Raw genomic sequence first — 20,095 nt, 5'->3', positions numbered from 1 at the left:
TGTCCTGATGGACTCTTTCAATGGAAAGTACTACCCTTTGGGCTTAAACAAGCTCCTAGTATTTTTCAAAGACACATGCAGAATGCTCTTCGAGGCCTTGAAGGTTTCTGCACTGTATACGTTGATGACATCATGATCTTCAGCAAAAATGAACAAGAACACTATGTTCATGTCACACAGGTTCTCAGAACTATTTTAAAACATGGTATAATACTTTCAAAAAAGAAAGCTCATCTTTTCAAAACAAAAATCAATTTTTTAGGTTTAGAAATAAATGAAGGTACCCATTGTCCTCAAAAGCATATTCTTGAACATTTACATGACTTTCCAAATGTTTTAGAAGACAAAAAGCAACTACAAAGATTTCTTGGTGTTTTAACTTATGCTGAAACATATATTGAAAAACTTGCAGCCATGAGAAAACCTTTACAGGCAAAATTAAAAAAAGATGTCATTTGGAATTGGTCAAATGCTGATACAGACTACATCAAAAAGATAAAGAAAGTTTTAATCAATTTTCCAAAACTTTATCTTCCAAACATTGAAGACAGTTTAATTATTGAAACTGATGCTTCTGATGAATTTTGGGGAGGTGTTTTAAAAGCTAAAAACCCCAAAAACGAAGAACAAATTTGCAGGTACACCTCTGGCAGTTTCAAAGCAGCTGAGAAAAACTACCATAGCAATGAAAAAGAATTACTCGCTGTAAAAAGAGTTATTACAAAATTCTCTGTATATTTAACACCAGTAAATTTCCTGGTTCGTACAGATAATAAAAATTTTACTTATTTCCTCCGAACTAAGATTGCAGGAGATAACAAATTAGGCCGGCTAATACGTTGGCAAGAGTGGTTTTCACGATATACTTTCACTGTTGAACATCTCGCAGGAAACAAAAACGTACTGGCAGACTGCCTCACCCGTGACTTCAGGTATACCTTACATCATCCATGATCTCACTCGCTCCTCTCGAGCCCTATAAAAGGATATGATCCTCATGACATATTTCCTCACAAAAACTTCACCTACAAAAAAGAGAGGGGGAGATTAGAGAAAAAAGTAAACAAAATTTGAGTTTACAAAAATGGAAGACCTCAACACTTTGAGGATGAAGAAACAAATGCTCCTCATAGAGCTATCTGCAATTGAGCAGAAAATCAACTTGTATGAACAAGTAACAACGGTCACCAATGTACCGGAAAGCGAAAGCTCAAAAACAAAGGCTATTCCAGTGCAAACGGCACCTGGTAAAGAATCAACAAATCCGTTGAAAGCTGATGCTTTGCTAAAAAGCATAATAAAGGAGACAGCTACTCCTCTTCCTGATGGAAAAACTAGCTTGTTGGTTGATACCAATCCTTGTACTGAAGGAATCAGTAAAATGACAACCTTGTCACCCATTAACAAATCTGTGCAGGAGTTTACACCAGATTACAAAAAAGCTCTTAACAAAGAAGCTGAAAGATTTTATGTAATCTACAAAGGACCTCATGCCGGTGTTCATACTGACTGGGGAATTACAGAAACATTCTGTAAAGTTGATAAAGTTACTTGCAAAAAATTCAGAAATGAAGCATCTGCAAGATTAAGCCTTGCCACTTATCAAGACGATACAAGCAAGACTAACCAACCACTTCTTCGACCAAAAATTCATAAAGTCAAAGAAGCTCACAGAGACCAAAGGTTTGACGTTCCAAATGACGTTCAACAAATGGTTAACTATCCTGAAATCTCTTTCGAAGACTTCAGAACAATCTGGAAGAAAGCAAGAGCTGCATGCCCAGAAGACCTTGTTCATGAAAAGTTTTTCACTACGGACAAGAAAACAAAAAGTCTGTTCAACTTCCTCGAAGGATCAGATGCAAAATTAGTCTACCAAGCCTTTCAAGCTGGACTAATCGACAATATCTACCCAAGTTGCAACCTTCAAGAACTCATTTTCTTCCCAAGCAACATGGTAGAATCCATTAAAAACTTTCGAAAGAAAGTACTTAAAGCAAAAGATAATCCGATCTACATCAGATGCATCTCTTCACTCCCAGAATGGATTCAAGAATCAACTCTTTCTCCATACCACTTTCTGGAAATTGGTCTTTCTAAAGCCAATAGAGATATTGAACAATCTCAACCAATGGAAGACAAAGATCTACCTTTTACAGAGATTCTTCATCCCAATCGCATCAATGGTTTAAGAAGAATATCAGAAAAAATCATCGAGATTATCTCTGGTTCAAAAAAGAAGATTAATTATACCAACTCGCATTGTATAATTACAAGCTGGAGTTACAACAACACCAGCCAAGAAGATCTTCGTCAAGCCTCCAAGTTTGGCGAAAAATTCATGAACAATAGCATGGAAGTATCCAATGCTACACGCCAACACTTCTGCCGACATGCAGAACAACTTTTTGAAGAACATCTTTGTCACTTTTGCGAAAGCAAAGATTCGGAGACAATGGAGGGACCCCCCTCTGAAGATGACAAATCATCATCATCTTAAAGAAAGATGCTTCACGTGTCAAATGGCCCCAGCCACTCAAAATAATAATGCGCTTCTTCATTATTAGAAGCTTTCTAGCTGTCCACAATAATGTAATCTTTTGTGGATAAAAACGTCATGCCTGACATATTAGGCAAGGATCAGACCCTCTCAATGTATCTATAAATTGAGAGTTATGTTTTGTTTGAAGGAATCGCAAGAACGAGTGCAAGAAAAAACACTCTCTATCTAGTAAATTTTCAGTTCAATGTCTAGTGAGTAATTCCTCCCTTAGAAGGGGAAAAATGTAAAATATTGTAAGAGTCTTCCCTTTTTGGGAACTCTGTTATCAATAAATCTTTGTTTTGTTATTTTTGAGTGTTCATACAATTTAGAGTGATGAAACTTGTAAGTGACAGAGTGTCAGGTCGACGATGATTAACAGTACCACAGGCACCATGCCAACAGGGAAAGCAACCACACAGACCAAAGAACGACACAGGCTGGCTTGAATAGTTTCTATCTATGTAAGTATAACACTCACTACATCACAATTATACATTTATTGATACAAGAGTCTTCTTTTCACAATTTTTATATTTATTCCCTTCTTTGTTAAAACATAAATTCCGTACACATCCACACACCCCAACTGGTATCAGAGCTCTGATACCAGTTGGGGTGTGTGGATGTGTACGGAATTTATGTTTTAACAAAGAAGGGAATAAATATAAAAATTGTGAAAAGAAGACTCTTGTATCAATAAATGTATAATTGTGATGTAGTGAGTGTTATACTTACATAGATAGAAACTATTCAAGCCAGCCTGTGTCGTTCTTTGGTCTGTGTGGTTGCTTTCCCTGTTGGCATGGTGCCTGTGGTACTGTTAATCATCGTCGACCTGACACTCTGTCACTTACAAGTTTCATCACTCTAAACTTTGAGGATGAAGAAACAAATGCTCCTCATAGAGCTATATAGATAGAAACTATTCAAGCCAGCCTGTGTCGTTCTTTGGTCTGTGTGGTTGCTTTCCCTGTTGGCATGGTGCCTGTGGTACTGTTAATCATCGTCGACCTGACACTCTGTCACTTACAAGTTTCATCACTCTAAATTGTATGAACACTCAAAAATAACAAAACAAAGATTTATTGATAACAGAGTTCCCAAAAAGGGAAGACTCTTACAATATTTTACATTTTTCCCCTTCTAAGGGAGGAATTACTCACTAGACATTGAACTGAAAATTTACTAGATAGAGAGTGTTTTTTCTTGCACTCGTTCTTGCGATCCCTTCAAACAAAACATAACTCTCAATTTATAGATACATTGAGAGGGTCTGATCCTTGCCTAATATGTCAGGCATGACGTTTTTATCCACAAAAGATTACATTATTGTGGACAGCTAGAAAGCTTCTAATAATGAAGAAGCGCATTATTATTTTGAGTGGCTGGGGCCATTTGACACGTGAAGCATCTTTCTTTAAGATGATGATGATTTGTCATCTTCAGAGGGGGGTCCCTCCATTGTCTCCGAATCTTTGCTTTCGCAAAAGTGACAAAGATGTTCTTCAAAAAGTTGTTCTGCATGTCGGCAGAAGTGTTGGCGTGTAGCATTGGATACTTCCATGCTATTGTTCATGAATTTTTCGCCAAACTTGGAGGCTTGACGAAGATCTTCTTGGCTGGTGTTGTTGTAACTCCAGCTTGTAATTATACAATGCGAGTTGGTATAATTAATCTTCTTTTTTGAACCAGAGATAATCTCGATGATTTTTTCTGATATTCTTCTTAAACCATTGATGCGATTGGGATGAAGAATCTCTGTAAAAGGTAGATCTTTGTCTTCCATTGGTTGAGATTGTTCAATATCTCTATTGGCTTTAGAAAGACCAATTTCCAGAAAGTGGTATGGAGAAAGAGTTGATTCTTGAATCCATTCTGGGAGTGAAGAGATGCATCTGATGTAGATCGGATTATCTTTTGCTTTAAGTACTTTCTTTCGAAAGTTTTTAATGGATTCTACCATGTTGCTTGGGAAGAAAATGAGTTCTTGAAGGTTGCAACTTGGGTAGATATTGTCGATTAGTCCAGCTTGAAAGGCTTGGTAGACTAATTTTGCATCTGATCCTTCGAGGAAGTTGAACAGACTTTTTGTTTTCTTGTCCGTAGTGAAAAACTTTTCATGAACAAGGTCTTCTGGGCATGCAGCTCTTGCTTTCTTCCAGATTGTTCTGAAGTCTTCGAAAGAGATTTCAGGATAGTTAACCATTTGTTGAACGTCATTTGGAACGTCAAACCTTTGGTCTCTGTGAGCTTCTTTGACTTTATGAATTTTTGGTCGAAGAAGTGGTTGGTTAGTCTTGCTTGTATCGTCTTGATAAGTGGCAAGGCTTAATCTTGCAGATGCTTCATTTCTGAATTTTTTGCAAGTAACTTTATCAACTTTACAGAATGTTTCTGTAATTCCCCAGTCAGTATGAACACCGGCATGAGGTCCTTTGTAGATTACATAAAATCTTTCAGCTTCTTTGTTAAGAGCTTTTTTGTAATCTGGTGTAAACTCCTGCACAGATTTGTTAATGGGTGACAAGGTTGTCATTTTACTGATTCCTTCAGTACAAGGATTGGTATCAACCAACAAGCTAGTTTTTCCATCAGGAAGAGGAGTAGCTGTCTCCTTTATTATGCTTTTTAGCAAAGCATCAGCTTTCAACGGATTTGTTGATTCTTTACCAGGTGCCGTTTGCACTGGAATAGCCTTTGTTTTTGAGCTTTCGCTTTCCGGTACATTGGTGACCGTTGTTACTTGTTCATACAAGTTGATTTTCTGCTCAATTGCAGATAGCTCTATGAGGAGCATTTGTTTCTTCATCCTCAAAGTGTTGAGGTCTTCCATTTTTGTAAACTCAAATTTTGTTTACTTTTTTCTCTAATCTCCCCCTCTCTTTTTTGTAGGTGAAGTTTTTGTGAGGAAATATGTCATGAGGATCATATCCTTTTATAGGGCTCGAGAGGAGCGAGTGAGATCATGGATGATGTAAGGTATACCTGAAGTCACGGGTGAGGCAGTCTGCCAGTACGTTTTTGTTTCCTGCGAGATGTTCAACAGTGAAAGTATATCGTGAAAACCACTCTTGCCAACGTATTAGCCGGCCTAATTTGTTATCTCCTGCAATCTTAGTTCGGAGGAAATAAGTAAAATTTTTATTATCTGTACGAACCAGGAAATTTACTGGTGTTAAATATACAGAGAATTTTGTAATAACTCTTTTTACAGCGAGTAATTCTTTTTCATTGCTATGGTAGTTTTTCTCAGCTGCTTTGAAACTGCCAGAGGTGTACCTGCAAATTTGTTCTTCGTTTTTGGGGTTTTTAGCTTTTAAAACACCTCCCCAAAATTCATCAGAAGCATCAGTTTCAATAATTAAACTGTCTTCAATGTTTGGAAGATAAAGTTTTGGAAAATTGATTAAAACTTTCTTTATCTTTTTGATGTAGTCTGTATCAGCATTTGACCAATTCCAAATGACATCTTTTTTTTAATTTTGCCTGTAAAGGTTTTCTCATGGCTGCAAGTTTTTCAATATATGTTTCAGCATAAGTTAAAACACCAAGAAATCTTTGTAGTTGCTTTCTGTCTTCTAAAACATTTGGAAAGTCATGTAAATGTTCAAGAATATGCTTTTGAGGACAATGGGTACCTTCATTTATTTCTAAACCTAAAAAATTGATTTTTGTTTTGAAAAGATGAGCTTTCTTTTTTGAAAGTATTATACCATGTTTTAAAATAGTTCTGAGAACCTGTGTGACATGAACATAGTGTTCTTGTTCATTTTTGCTGAAGATCATGATGTCATCAACGTATACAGTGCAGAAACCTTCAAGGCCTCGAAGAGCATTCTGCATGTGTCTTTGAAAAATACTAGGAGCTTGTTTAAGCCCAAAGGGTAGTACTTTCCATTGAAAGAGTCCATCAGGACATGTGAAGGCAGTGAGAAGCTGCGATTCTTCATCAAGTAGAACTTGCCAGAAACCTGACTTGCAGTCGAAACTTGAATAAATGTTTTTTCCTCGTAGAAGAGTCAAGAGTTCGTGCATATTGGGGAGATTATGTGAGTCTCCAATAGTTGCATCATTAATTGCTTTGTAGTTAACAACCATTCGCTTCTTTCCTCTTCTTTTCTCTGCTTCTTTATTGACAAGAAAGGCAGGAGACATATGAGGGGATTTTGATTCTATAATTAGTCTCATATCAAGTAATTCTTTGATTTGTTTGGAAAATTCTTCTCTATCTTGTAGAGAGTAAACCATAGGTTTTTCTCTAATAACCGTTTTGGGATCAATAAGCTTGATTGAAGCTTTCATCCATCCTTTGGTTTTATTTGGATCAATAGGATTTTCAGAACAAACTTTTTCAAGAAGATCTTCAATCTGTTTGAACCTGGTAGTTTGAATAGAAATAATCCTTTCTTTATTAATCTCTTCATGAGTTATATTAGTACCTGGAATTTGTTTTTCTTTAGAACCTTTTTCTTGAGTTTCAAGAAAACCTGGTTTTCCTTTGCTATAGGCCTCTGTAACCTTTTTTATAATTACCATATCATTATTAAGATGAAAGGCAATTCTATCTATCCATTGTATGAATGGTCCATAGACTTGACAGAAGTTGTTACCAATTATGATATCAATTCCTGAATTTTGTTGGTAAATAGTGGGAACATTGAAATGTTCTCCTGAAAGTTCGAGATTAATATTTCTACAAACTTTATTAATTTTTATGGTTTCACCATTTGCAATAGTGGCACTAATTTCTTTGGGAGCGTTTTCCCAGAGTTCATCCGGAATGACGAATTTGCTTGCAAGACATAAAGATGCACCTGTGTCTACAAAACAATGTACTCTAAATTTTTTATATCCTTTAAAGTTAAGGAAGGCAGAAACATAAATAGAGTTTGGATTAGTAAGATTCATGATAAGGGAATCATCAATCTTCTGGAGGTTTACGCAAAAATGGTTAATCTCCTCCTCCCTGAAAAGCGAGGTATGTATGGGACTAGTCTGAGTCATCCGTTGTTGATTCGTATTCTTCAGTGTCTGATGAAGATTCTGTTTCAACATGATATATAAAAACATGTTGCGTACCATCATACTCTTCTTCAAGAGCTTCATAGCCTCCATTGTTAGCGGTTTGTAAAACCTTGACTTTGTCAGGGTATTTTTTTCTATTTGGACATTCGTTTGCGTAGTGTCCTTCTTCATTGCAGATCCAACACCTACACTTTTTCTTTCCTTGCGGACAAGAAGTAGTTTTCTTAGGTGTTTCTTTTGATGGTTTCTTGAAGTATTTTCCTGGTGAAAATTTTTTTCTTTTCTTTTTCCAAAAAGATTTGTATTTCTTTTTGTTTTTATGCTTTTTCTTAGTATAATTTTTCTTTCCAATATCAAAGTTTTTGAAATCAGAGAGAATGCTACAACAATCTTTGCTTATTGTTTTAAGCTTTTGTTGTTTATATCTGTCTTGACAGATTCTATCAATTTCTTCTTTTGCAATTTTTGTTGCGTAAGAAAGACTGGTTTGCTGGATTTCTCCAGTAGCTTCTTTTTTCCATCTGTCTGTACAGGTTTCTCCAATAATTGGAATTTTCATGAGATAAGCAGATATCCATTGCGCATATTCGCTTCTCTGTGGAATATCATACAAATATGATTCATACATACATGTGTATTTGTCGAGAAGACTAATATCATGTAATTGGAGTTTAGTCATTGAAACTCTTGCTATGTCAACCTTCTTATTAATGGTGAAGTCTTTATTAGAAATATAATCAAGACCTAAGAAAGTAGTGTATATGACATTTATGAGATTATCAAAAAGATCTGAGCCATGCAGTTCTTCATTCCAATTATTGTTTCTTAGGAATTTCTGTACGATTCCATCAGTTTTGTGTTCTAAAAGTAGTAGAACATTTTTTGCTTTTTCAAATTCATCTGGATTTGTTTGTAAGATTAGTGAAATCTCAGTAACCCATTTTTCTACAACTCTTTCTCTGAGTTTTAAATCTTGGATACAATCAATATTGAGTACATTGATCGTATTGGGTCCTTGGCCACTATTTGGAATTCCATTGTGGACAGGCATTTTGAACTCGTATTTCTTTTTATTGCCTCTTCTTGTGGCTGTATAAGAAGATTCTGCTTCATCATCTTCCATATCTGAATATTCGAACTTAACAGTCTTTGTATTTGTTTTAAAATTATCTTCTTGTTCTGATTCAGTGTCGGGTTCATTTATTTTAGTCATTCTAAAATATTGATCAAAAAGTTTGGGTTCTTTTTGATACAATTCTTCACATTCTTCAGTTTCTAAAGATAAAAGCTGAATAAGCTTTTGGTCAGTTTTATCATAATCTTCATATTGAAGGTTAAAGAAATATTTCTCGAGACGTTCAGAGATTGTTTCTTTCATTTTTATTCTTTCTTGAAAATGTTAATTTTCTGGGAATCTTTTGAGCTTCCTAAGTCAGGGTTTCCAACACTAGGATTGGGAGGTGAGTATTTCTTAAGACCTGAATATTTTCCAGGCTTGGTTTTTTGTTCTATGATGGAGATATTCTTGATGTGCTCAAGTATGTCTTTATTACATGGGCAAGAGTCAATCTTTTCAGATAACTCTTTAGTAATGTCTGCAATAATTTTTGCAGATGCTACTTCCAACTGGGTAATGGTTACGTATTTATTGAATGTTAAGTCCAAGTTTATAATCAGCCCATCTATTTTTTCATTAAGGAGATTGATTGATCTATTGAGCTCGGGTATCGAGGTGATTGATCTATTGAGCTCGGGTATCGAGGTCATCCTATTAGTTGTTTTAACTGATCATGTATATTAGTGATCTTAATGTTGGTTTCCTTAAGAGTGCCCTCAATATTTGCCTTTTTGGCGACTTCTTCAACAAATTGGTTATTTTTTAAAGAGTTTTCTAAAAGAATAGAATGTTTGTCAATAGACTGGGTTAACTTGATAGTTAATTTATTTTGTCTTTCAATAACTTCGAAGAATTTTTCAAAATCTTTTTTATCAAGATTGTTTTTAACCATAAAGGCTAAATCGTTTTTAAATTGGTTAAAAGGTATTTTATTTTTTGAAATATCTGTAGAAATATCTTTTGAAATACCAAGATAATGGCTTATTTTTGAAGTTTTTAAAAGACATCTTGCAATGATTTGGTTGAGATTATTGCAATGATTTACGATTGTTTGAACACCAGCTTTACCAGAAGTAGAGAAAACGTATTCTTTCTTTTCAGTATTATCGTCAAGAGTTTTAATTTTGACTGTTTTACCTTTTTTATAGAAATGAGGAAAATCAATTTTATTATTCATTTATAATGTCAGTGATTTGTTTGATATTCTGGCGTAGACTATCAATTTTTAAAGACATGTTTCTTATTAAGTTATTATCTTTTCTCTCCGAGCTTTCTCCTATGTGGAGTGAATCCATAGAAATTCTTGGTCTAAGAGTTTCTCCTAGAGCTTTTTTATTTCTAGCTATATTTAAAACCCAAGAGTTTTCTTGAGGATTTATGTCGCAGAATTGTTTATCTTTGACATGGCCTATTTCTGAAAAGACATCATCAAGTTCGATGTACTCGTCTTTCTTATAGTCTATGCTATGGTGACTGTTGGTCAGGGCATATCCTATGAGATATGTTATGGTGAAAGGTTTATCACCTGGACTCATTAGGTCACTTCTTTCAAAGTGATGTATAAAAGATAAGGTTTTATCTATATTTGCAGATTTTAAATCCAGAGCAAACTTTGGATAGACTGAAAACATAAACTTTTGGTAAGCAAGGTTTCCCTTTGCAGCACCTAAGATGCAGTCCTGTCTGTCAGTAATTCTGTTGTCAATTAAGGCCATTTTTATGGGAGAATTTATTCCTGCTTGGAATTGGGATTTTAACAAAATTTTTACAGCTCCGATATGGACCATTCTAATTTTTGATCTAATCTCAACTGGAATACTTTTTAAGTTATTATGTATTTGTTCCTTAGTTAAAAGGGGTAGAAAGACAGCTCCTATTGTATCTTTTATGTCTACGGACATTTCTTTAGTACTAACAAAGTAGAAGATTTCATTTTTCCTTTTAAGGGGATTTAGAATACTAAGTTTAGAAGGAACATTTTTGAAAATGTTTTCTTTCTTTATTTTTAAATCAATTTTCTTAACTCGAGAGAGAAGGTCTTGTTTTATTAAAAGATTTGCATGAAAGCCGTCTTCATCTTCAACATAAGTTAAGATTTGTTTTTCTTCTGAATTATTTTCTTCAGTGTTGTTGAAAATTTCATTATTCATTTTAAGAAAAGCTAACAAGTTAAAATAAACTTTCTGAGTTTTGAAACTAATTTTTTATTTCTATCAAGATGTTCTTGATGTACTTTTTGCTTATGCAGGAGATACATACGTATATTAACCAAGTTTGGTATATATTCATGAGTATGTTTATTTTGTGCTTGTAGAATTCTGAAATCTATATGCACCAAGTCTTTTTTATTATTAAAAAGTATTTTTTTATGTTGAGAGATTTCAATCTCTTTATTATGAATATGTTCAAACTTTACTCTGTAAAGTGTTTTATTATAATGTAATGCCATATTTATCCACACACCTCCCAATCCTAGTGTTGGAAACCCTGACTTAGGAAGCTCAAAAGATTCCCAGAAAATTAACATTTTCAAGAAAGAATAAAAATGAAAGAAACAATCTCTGAACGTCTCGAGAAATATTTCTTTAACCTTCAATATGAAGATTATGATAAAACTGACCAAAAGCTTATTCAGCTTTTATCTTTAGAAACTGAAGAATGTGAAGAATTGTATCAAAAAGAACCCAAACTTTTTGATCAATATTTTAGAATGACTAAAATAAATGAACCCGACACTGAATCAGAACAAGAAGATAATTTTAAAACAAATACAAAGACTGTTAAGTTCGAATATTCAGATATGGAAGATGATGAAGCAGAATCTTCTTATACAGCCACAAGAAGAGGCAATAAAAAGAAATACGAGTTCAAAATGCCTGTCCACAATGGAATTCCAAATAGTGGCCAAGGACCCAATACGATCAATGTACTCAATATTGATTGTATCCAAGATTTAAAACTCAGAGAAAGAGTTGTAGAAAAATGGGTTACTGAGATTTCACTAATCTTACAAACAAATCCAGATGAATTTGAAAAAGCAAAAAATGTTCTACTACTTTTAGAACACAAAACTGATGGAATCGTACAGAAATTCCTAAGAAACAATAATTGGAATGAAGAACTGCATGGCTCAGATCTTTTTGATAATCTCATAAATGTCATATACACTACTTTCTTAGGTCTTGATTATATTTCTAATAAAGACTTCACCATTAATAAGAAGGTTGACATAGCAAGAGTTTCAATGACTAAACTCCAATTACATGATATTAGTCTTCTCGACAAATACACATGTATGTATGAATCATATTTGTATGATATTCCACAGAGAAGCGAATATGCGCAATGGATATCTGCTTATCTCATGAAAATTCCAATTATTGGAGAAACCTGTACAGACAGATGGAAAAAAGAAGCTACTGGAGAAATCCAGCAAACCAGTCTTTCTTACGCAACAAAAATTGCAAAAGAAGAAATTGATAGAATCTGTCAAGACAGATATAAACAACAAAAGCTTAAAACAATAAGCAAAGATTGTTGTAGCATTCTCTCTGATTTCAAAAACTTTGATATTGGAAAGAAAAATTATACTAAGAAAAAGCATAAAAACAAAAAGAAATACAAATCTTTTTGGAAAAAGAAAAGAAAAAAATTTTCACCAGGAAAATACTTCAAGAAACCATCAAAAGAAACACCTAAGAAAACTACTTCTTGTCCGCAAGGAAAGAAAAAGTGTAGGTGTTGGATCTGCAATGAAGAAGGACACTACGCAAACGAATGTCCAAATAGAAAAAAATACCCTGACAAAGTCAAGGTTTTACAAACCGCTAACAATGGAGGCTATGAAGCTCTTGAAGAAGAGTATGATGGTACGCAACATGTTTTTATATATCATGTTGAAACAGAATCTTCATCAGACACTGAAGAATACGAATCAACAACGGATGACTCAGACTAGTCCCATACATACCTCGCTTTTCAGGGAGGAGGAGATTAACCATTTTTGCGTAAACCTCCAGAAGATTGATGATTCCCTTATCATGAATCTTACTAATCCAAACTCTATTTATGTTTCTGCCTTCCTTAACTTTAAAGGATATAAAAAATTTAGAGTACATTGTTTTGTAGACACAGGTGCATCTTTATGTCTTGCAAGCAAATTCGTCATTCCGGATGAACTCTGGGAAAACGCTCCCAAAGAAATTAGTGCCACTATTGCAAATGGTGAAACCATAAAAATTAATAAAGTTTGTAGAAATATTAATCTCGAACTTTCAGGAGAACATTTCAATGTTCCCACTATTTACCAACAAAATTCAGGAATTGATATCATAATTGGTAACAACTTCTGTCAAGTCTATGGACCATTCATACAATGGATAGATAGAATTGCCTTTCATCTTAATAATGATATGGTAATTATAAAAAAGGTTACAGAGGCCTATAGCAAAGGAAAACCAGGTTTTCTTGAAACTCAAGAAAAAGGTTCTAAAGAAAAACAAATTCCAGGTACTAATATAACTCATGAAGAGATTAATAAAGAAAGGATTATTTCTATTCAAACTACCAGGTTCAAACAGATTGAAGATCTTCTTGAAAAAGTTTGTTCTGAAAATCCTATTGATCCAAATAAAACCAAAGGATGGATGAAAGCTTCAATCAAGCTTATTGATCCCAAAACGGTTATTAGAGAAAAACCTATGGTTTACTCTCTACAAGATAGAGAAGAATTTTCCAAACAAATCAAAGAATTACTTGATATGAGACTAATTATAGAATCAAAATCCCCTCATATGTCTCCTGCCTTTCTTGTCAATAAAGAAGCAGAGAAAAGAAGAGGAAAGAAGCGAATGGTTGTTAACTACAAAGCAATTAATGATGCAACTATTGGAGACTCACATAATCTCCCCAATATGCACGAACTCTTGACTCTTCTACGAGGAAAAAACATTTATTCAAGTTTCGACTGCAAGTCAGGTTTCTGGCAAGTTCTACTTGATGAAGAATCGCAGCTTCTCACTGCCTTCACATGTCCTGATGGACTCTTTCAATGGAAAGTACTACCCTTTGGGCTTAAACAAGCTCCTAGTATTTTTCAAAGACACATGCAGAATGCTCTTCGAGGCCTTGAAGGTTTCTGCACTGTATACGTTGATGACATCATGATCTTCAGCAAAAATGAACAAGAACACTATGTTCATGTCACACAGGTTCTCAGAACTATTTTAAAACATGGTATAATACTTTCAAAAAAGAAAGCTCATCTTTTCAAAACAAAAATCAATTTTTTAGGTTTAGAAATAAATGAAGGTACCCATTGTCCTCAAAAGCATATTCTTGAACATTTACATGACTTTCCAAATGTTTTAGAAGACAGAAAGCAACTACAAAGATTTCTTGGTGTTTTAACTTATGCTGAAACATATATTGAAAAACTTGCAGCCATGAGAAAACCTTTACAGGCAAAATTAAAAAAAAGATGTCATTTGGAATTGGTCAAATGCTGATACAGACTACATCAAAAAGATAAAGAAAGTTTTAATCAATTTTCCAAAACTTTATCTTCCAAACATTGAAGACAGTTTAATTATTGAAACTGATGCTTCTGATGAATTTTGGGGAGGTGTTTTAAAAGCTAAAAACCCCAAAAACGAAGAACAAATTTGCAGGTACACCTCTGGCAGTTTCAAAGCAGCTGAGAAAAACTACCATAGCAATGAAAAAGAATTACTCGCTGTAAAAAGAGTTATTACAAAATTCTCTGTATATTTAACACCAGTAAATTTCCTGGTTCGTACAGATAATAAAAATTTTACTTATTTCCTCCGAACTAAGATTGCAGGAGATAACAAATTAGGCCGGCTAATACGTTGGCAAGAGTGGTTTTCACGATATACTTTCACTGTTGAACATCTCGCAGGAAACAAAAACGTACTGGCAGACTGCCTCACCCGTGACTTCAGGTATACCTTACATCATCCATGATCTCACTCGCTCCTCTCGAGCCCTATAAAAGGATATGATCCTCATGACATATTTCCTCACAAAAACTTCACCTACAAAAAAGAGAGGGGGAGATTAGAGAAAAAAGTAAACAAAATTTGAGTTTACAAAAATGGAAGACCTCAACACTTTGAGGATGAAGAAACAAATGCTCCTCATAGAGCTATCTGCAATTGAGCAGAAAATCAACTTGTATGAACAAGTAACAACGGTCACCAATGTACCGGAAAGCGAAAGCTCAAAAACAAAGGCTATTCCAGTGCAAACGGCACCTGGTAAAGAATCAACAAATCCGTTGAAAGCTGATGCTTTGCTAAAAAGCATAATAAAGGAGACAGCTACTCCTCTTCCTGATGGAAAAACTAGCTTGTTGGTTGATACCAATCCTTGTACTGAAGGAATCAGTAAAATGACAACCTTGTCACCCATTAACAAATCTGTGCAGGAGTTTACACCAGATTACAAAAAAGCTCTTAACAAAGAAGCTGAAAGATTTTATGTAATCTACAAAGGACCTCATGCCGGTGTTCATACTGACTGGGGAATTACAGAAACATTCTGTAAAGTTGATAAAGTTACTTGCAAAAAATTCAGAAATGAAGCATCTGCAAGATTAAGCCTTGCCACTTATCAAGACGATACAAGCAAGACTAACCAACCACTTCTTCGACCAAAAATTCATAAAGTCAAAGAAGCTCACAGAGACCAAAGGTTTGACGTTCCAAATGACGTTCAACAAATGGTTAACTATCCTGAAATCTCTTTCGAAGACTTCAGAACAATCTGGAAGAAAGCAAGAGCTGCATGCCCAGAAGACCTTGTTCATGAAAAGTTTTTCACTACGGACAAGAAAACAAAAAGTCTGTTCAACTTCCTCGAAGGATCAGATGCAAAATTAGTCTACCAAGCCTTTCAAGCTGGACTAATCGACAATATCTACCCAAGTTGCAACCTTCAAGAACTCATTTTCTTCCCAAGCAACATGGTAGAATCCATTAAAAACTTTCGAAAGAAAGTACTTAAAGCAAAAGATAATCCGATCTACATCAGATGCATCTCTTCACTCCCAGAATGGATTCAAGAATCAACTCTTTCTCCATACCACTTTCTGGAAATTGGTCTTTCTAAAGCCAATAGAGATATTGAACAATCTCAACCAATGGAAGACAAAGATCTACCTTTTACAGAGATTCTTCATCCCAATCGCATCAATGGTTTAAGAAGAATATCAGAAAAAATCATCGAGATTATCTCTGGTTCAAAAAAGAAGATTAATTATACCAACTCGCATTGTATAATTACAAGCTGGAGTTACAACAACACCAGCCAAGAAGATCTTCGTCAAGCCTCCAAGTTTGGCGAAAAATTCATGAACAATAGCATGGAAGTATCCAATGCTACACGCCAACACTTCTGCCGACATGCAGAACAACTTTTTGAAGAACATCTTTGTCACTTTTGCGAAAGCAAAGATTCGGAGACAATGGAGGGACCCCCCTCTGAAGATGACAAATCATCATCATCTTAAAGAAAGATGCTTCACGTGTCAAATGGCCCCAGCCACTCAAAATAATAATGCGCTTCTTCATTATTAGAAGCTTTCTAGCTGTCCACAATAATGTAATCTTTTGTGGATAAAAACGTCATGCCTGACATATTAGGCAAGGATCAGACCCTCTCAATGTATCTATAAATTGAGAGTTATGTTTTGTTTGAAGGAATCGCAAGAACGAGTGCAAGAAAAAACACTCTCTATCTAGTAAATTTTCAGTTCAATGTCTAGTGAGTAATTCCTCCCTTAGAAGGGGAAAAATGTAAAATATTGTAAGAGTCTTCCCTTTTTGGGAACTCTGTTATCAATAAATCTTTGTTTTGTTATTTTTGAGTGTTCATACAATTTAGAGTGATGAAACTTGTAAGTGACAGAGTGTCAGGTCGACGATGATTAACAGTACCACAGGCACCATGCCAACAGGGAAAGCAACCACACAGACCAAAGAACGACACAGGCTGGCTTGAATAGTTTCTATCTATGTAAGTATAACACTCACTACATCACAATTATACATTTATTGATACAAGAGTCTTCTTTTCACAATTTTTATATTTATTCCCTTCTTTGTTAAAACATAAATTCCGTACACATCCACACACCCCAACTGGTATCAGAGCCAGGATAAATATGGCATTACATTATAATAAAACACTTTACAGAGTAAAGTTTGAACATATTCATAATAAAGAGATTGAAATCTCTCAACATAAAAAAATACTTTTTAATAATAAAAAAGACTTGGTGCATATAGATTTCAGAATTCTACAAGCACAAAATAAACATACTCATGAATATATACCAAACTTGGTTAATATACGTATGTATCTCCTGCATAAGCAAAAAGTACATCAAGAACATCTTGATAGAAATAAAAAATTAGTTTCAAAACTCAGAAAGTTTATTTTAACTTGTTAGCTTTTCTTAAAATGAATAATGAAATTTTCAACAACACTGAAGAAAATAATTCAGAAGAAAAACAAATCTTAACTTATGTTGAAGATGAAGACGGCTTTCATGCAAATCTTTTAATAAAACAAGACCTTCTCTCTCGAGTTAAGAAAATTGATTTAAAAATAAAGAAAGAAAACATTTTCAAAAATGTTCCTTCTAAACTTAGTATTCTAAATCCCCTTAAAAGGAAAAATGAAATCTTCTACTTTGTTAGTACTAAAGAAATGTCCGTAGACATAAAAGATACAATAGGAGCTGTCTTTCTACCCCTTTTAACTAAGGAACAAATACATAATAACTTAAAAAGTATTCCAGTTGAGATTAGATCAAAAATTAGAATGGTCCATATCGGAGCTGTAAAAATTTTGTTAAAATCCCAATTCCAAGCAGGAATAAATTCTCCCATAAAAATGGCCTTAATTGACAACAGAATTACTGACAGACAGGACTGCATCTTAGGTGCTGCAAAGGGAAACCTTGCTTACCAAAAGTTTATGTTTTCAGTCTATCCAAAGTTTGCTCTGGATTTAAAATCTGCAAATATAGATAAAACCTTATCTTTTATACATCACTTTGAAAGAAGTGACCTAATGAGTCCAGGTGATAAACCTTTCACCATAACATATCTCATAGGATATGCCCTGACCAACAGTCACCATAGCATAGACTATAAGAAAGACGAGTACATCGAACTTGATGATGTCTTTTCAGAAATAGGCCATGTCAAAGATAAACAATTCTGCGACATAAATCCTCAAGAAAACTCTTGGGTTTTAAATATAGCTAGAAATAAAAAAGCTCTAGGAGAAACTCTTAGACCAAGAATTTCTATGGATTCACTCCACATAGGAGAAAGCTCGGAGAGAAAAGATAATAACTTAATAAGAAACATGTCTTTAAAAATTGATAGTCTACGCCAGAATATCAAACAAATCACTGACATTATAAATGAATAATAAAATTGATTTTCCTCATTTCTATAAAAAAGGTAAAACAGTCAAAATTAAAACTCTTGACGATAATACTGAAAAGAAAGAATACGTTTTCTCTACTTCTGGTAAAGCTGGTGTTCAAACAATCGTAAATCATTGCAATAATCTCAACCAAATCATTGCAAGATGTCTTTTAAAAACTTCAAAAATAAGCCATTATCTTGGTATTTCAAAAGATATTTCTACAGATATTTCAAAAAATAAAATACCTTTTAACCAATTTAAAAACGATTTAGCCTTTATGGTTAAAAACAATCTTGATAAAAAAGATTTTGAAAAATTCTTCGAAGTTATTGAAAGACAAAATAAATTAACTATCAAGTTAACCCAGTCTATTGACAAACATTCTATTCTTTTAGAAAACTCTTTAAAAAATAACCAATTTGTTGAAGAAGTCGCCAAAAAGGCAAATATTGAGGGCACTCTTAAGGAAACCAACATTAAGATCACTAATATACATGATCAGTTAAAACAACTAATAGGATGACCTCGATACCCGAGCTCAATAGATCAATCACCTCGATACCCGAGCTCAATAGATCAATCAATCTCCTTAATGAAAAAATAGATGGGCTGATTATAAACTTGGACTTAACATTCAATAAATACGTAACCATTACCCAGTTGGAAGTAGCATCTGCAAAAATTATTGCAGACATTACTAAAGAGTTATCTGAAAAGATTGACTCTTGCCCATGTAATAAAGACATACTTGAGCACATCAAGAATATCTCCATCATAGAACAAAAATGGTTAATCTCCTCCTCCCTGATAAATATGGCATTACATTATAATAAAACACTTTACAGAGTAAAGTTTGAACATATTCATAATAAAGAGATTGAAATCTCTCAACATAAAAAAATACTTTTTAATAATAAAAAAGACTTGGTGCATATAGATTTCAGAATTCTACAAGCACAAAATAAACATACTCATGAATATATACCAAACTTGGTTAATATACGTATGTATCTCCTGCATAAGCAAAAAGTACATCAAGAACATCTTGATAGAAATAAAAAATTAGTTTCAAAACTCAGAAAGTTTATTTTAACTTGTTAGCTTTTCTTAAAATGAATAATGAAATTTTCAACAACACTGAAGAAAATAATTCAGAAGAAAAACAAATCTTAACTTATGTTGAAGATGAAGACGGCTTTCATGCAAATCTTTTAATAAAACAAGACCTTCTCTCTCGAGTTAAGAAAATTGATTTAAAAATAAAGAAAGAAAACATTTTCAAAAATGTTCCTTCTAAACTTAGTATTCTAAATCCCCTTAAAAGGAAAAATGAAATCTTCTACTTTGTTAGTACTAAAGAAATGTCCGTAGACATAAAAGATACAATAGGAGCTGTCTTTCTACCCCTTTTAACTAAGGAACAAATACATAATAACTTAAAAAGTATTCCAGTTGAGATTAGATCAAAAATTAGAATGGTCCATATCGGAGCTGTAAAAATTTTGTTAAAATCCCAATTCCAAGCAGGAATAAATTCTCCCATAAAAATGGCCTTAATTGACAACAGAATTACTGACAGACAGGACTGCATCTTAGGTGCTGCAAAGGGAAACCTTGCTTACCAAAAGTTTATGTTTTCAGTCTATCCAAAGTTTGCTCTGGATTTAAAATCTGCAAATATAGATAAAACCTTATCTTTTATACATCACTTTGAAAGAAGTGACCTAATGAGTCCAGGTGATAAACCTTTCACCATAACATATCTCATAGGATATGCCCTGACCAACAGTCACCATAGCATAGACTATAAGAAAGACGAGTACATCGAACTTGATGATGTCTTTTCAGAAATAGGCCATGTCAAAGATAAACAATTCTGCGACATAAATCCTCAAGAAAACTCTTGGGTTTTAAATATAGCTAGAAATAAAAAAGCTCTAGGA

This window comes from Lactuca serriola, chromosome 2, assembly GCF_051521515.1.
Source record: "Lactuca serriola cultivar US96UC23 chromosome 2, Lser_US96UC23_V15, whole genome shotgun sequence".
Taxonomy (NCBI): Eukaryota; Viridiplantae; Streptophyta; class Magnoliopsida; order Asterales; family Asteraceae; genus Lactuca; species Lactuca serriola.
This window is presented reverse-complemented; position numbering follows the sequence as displayed.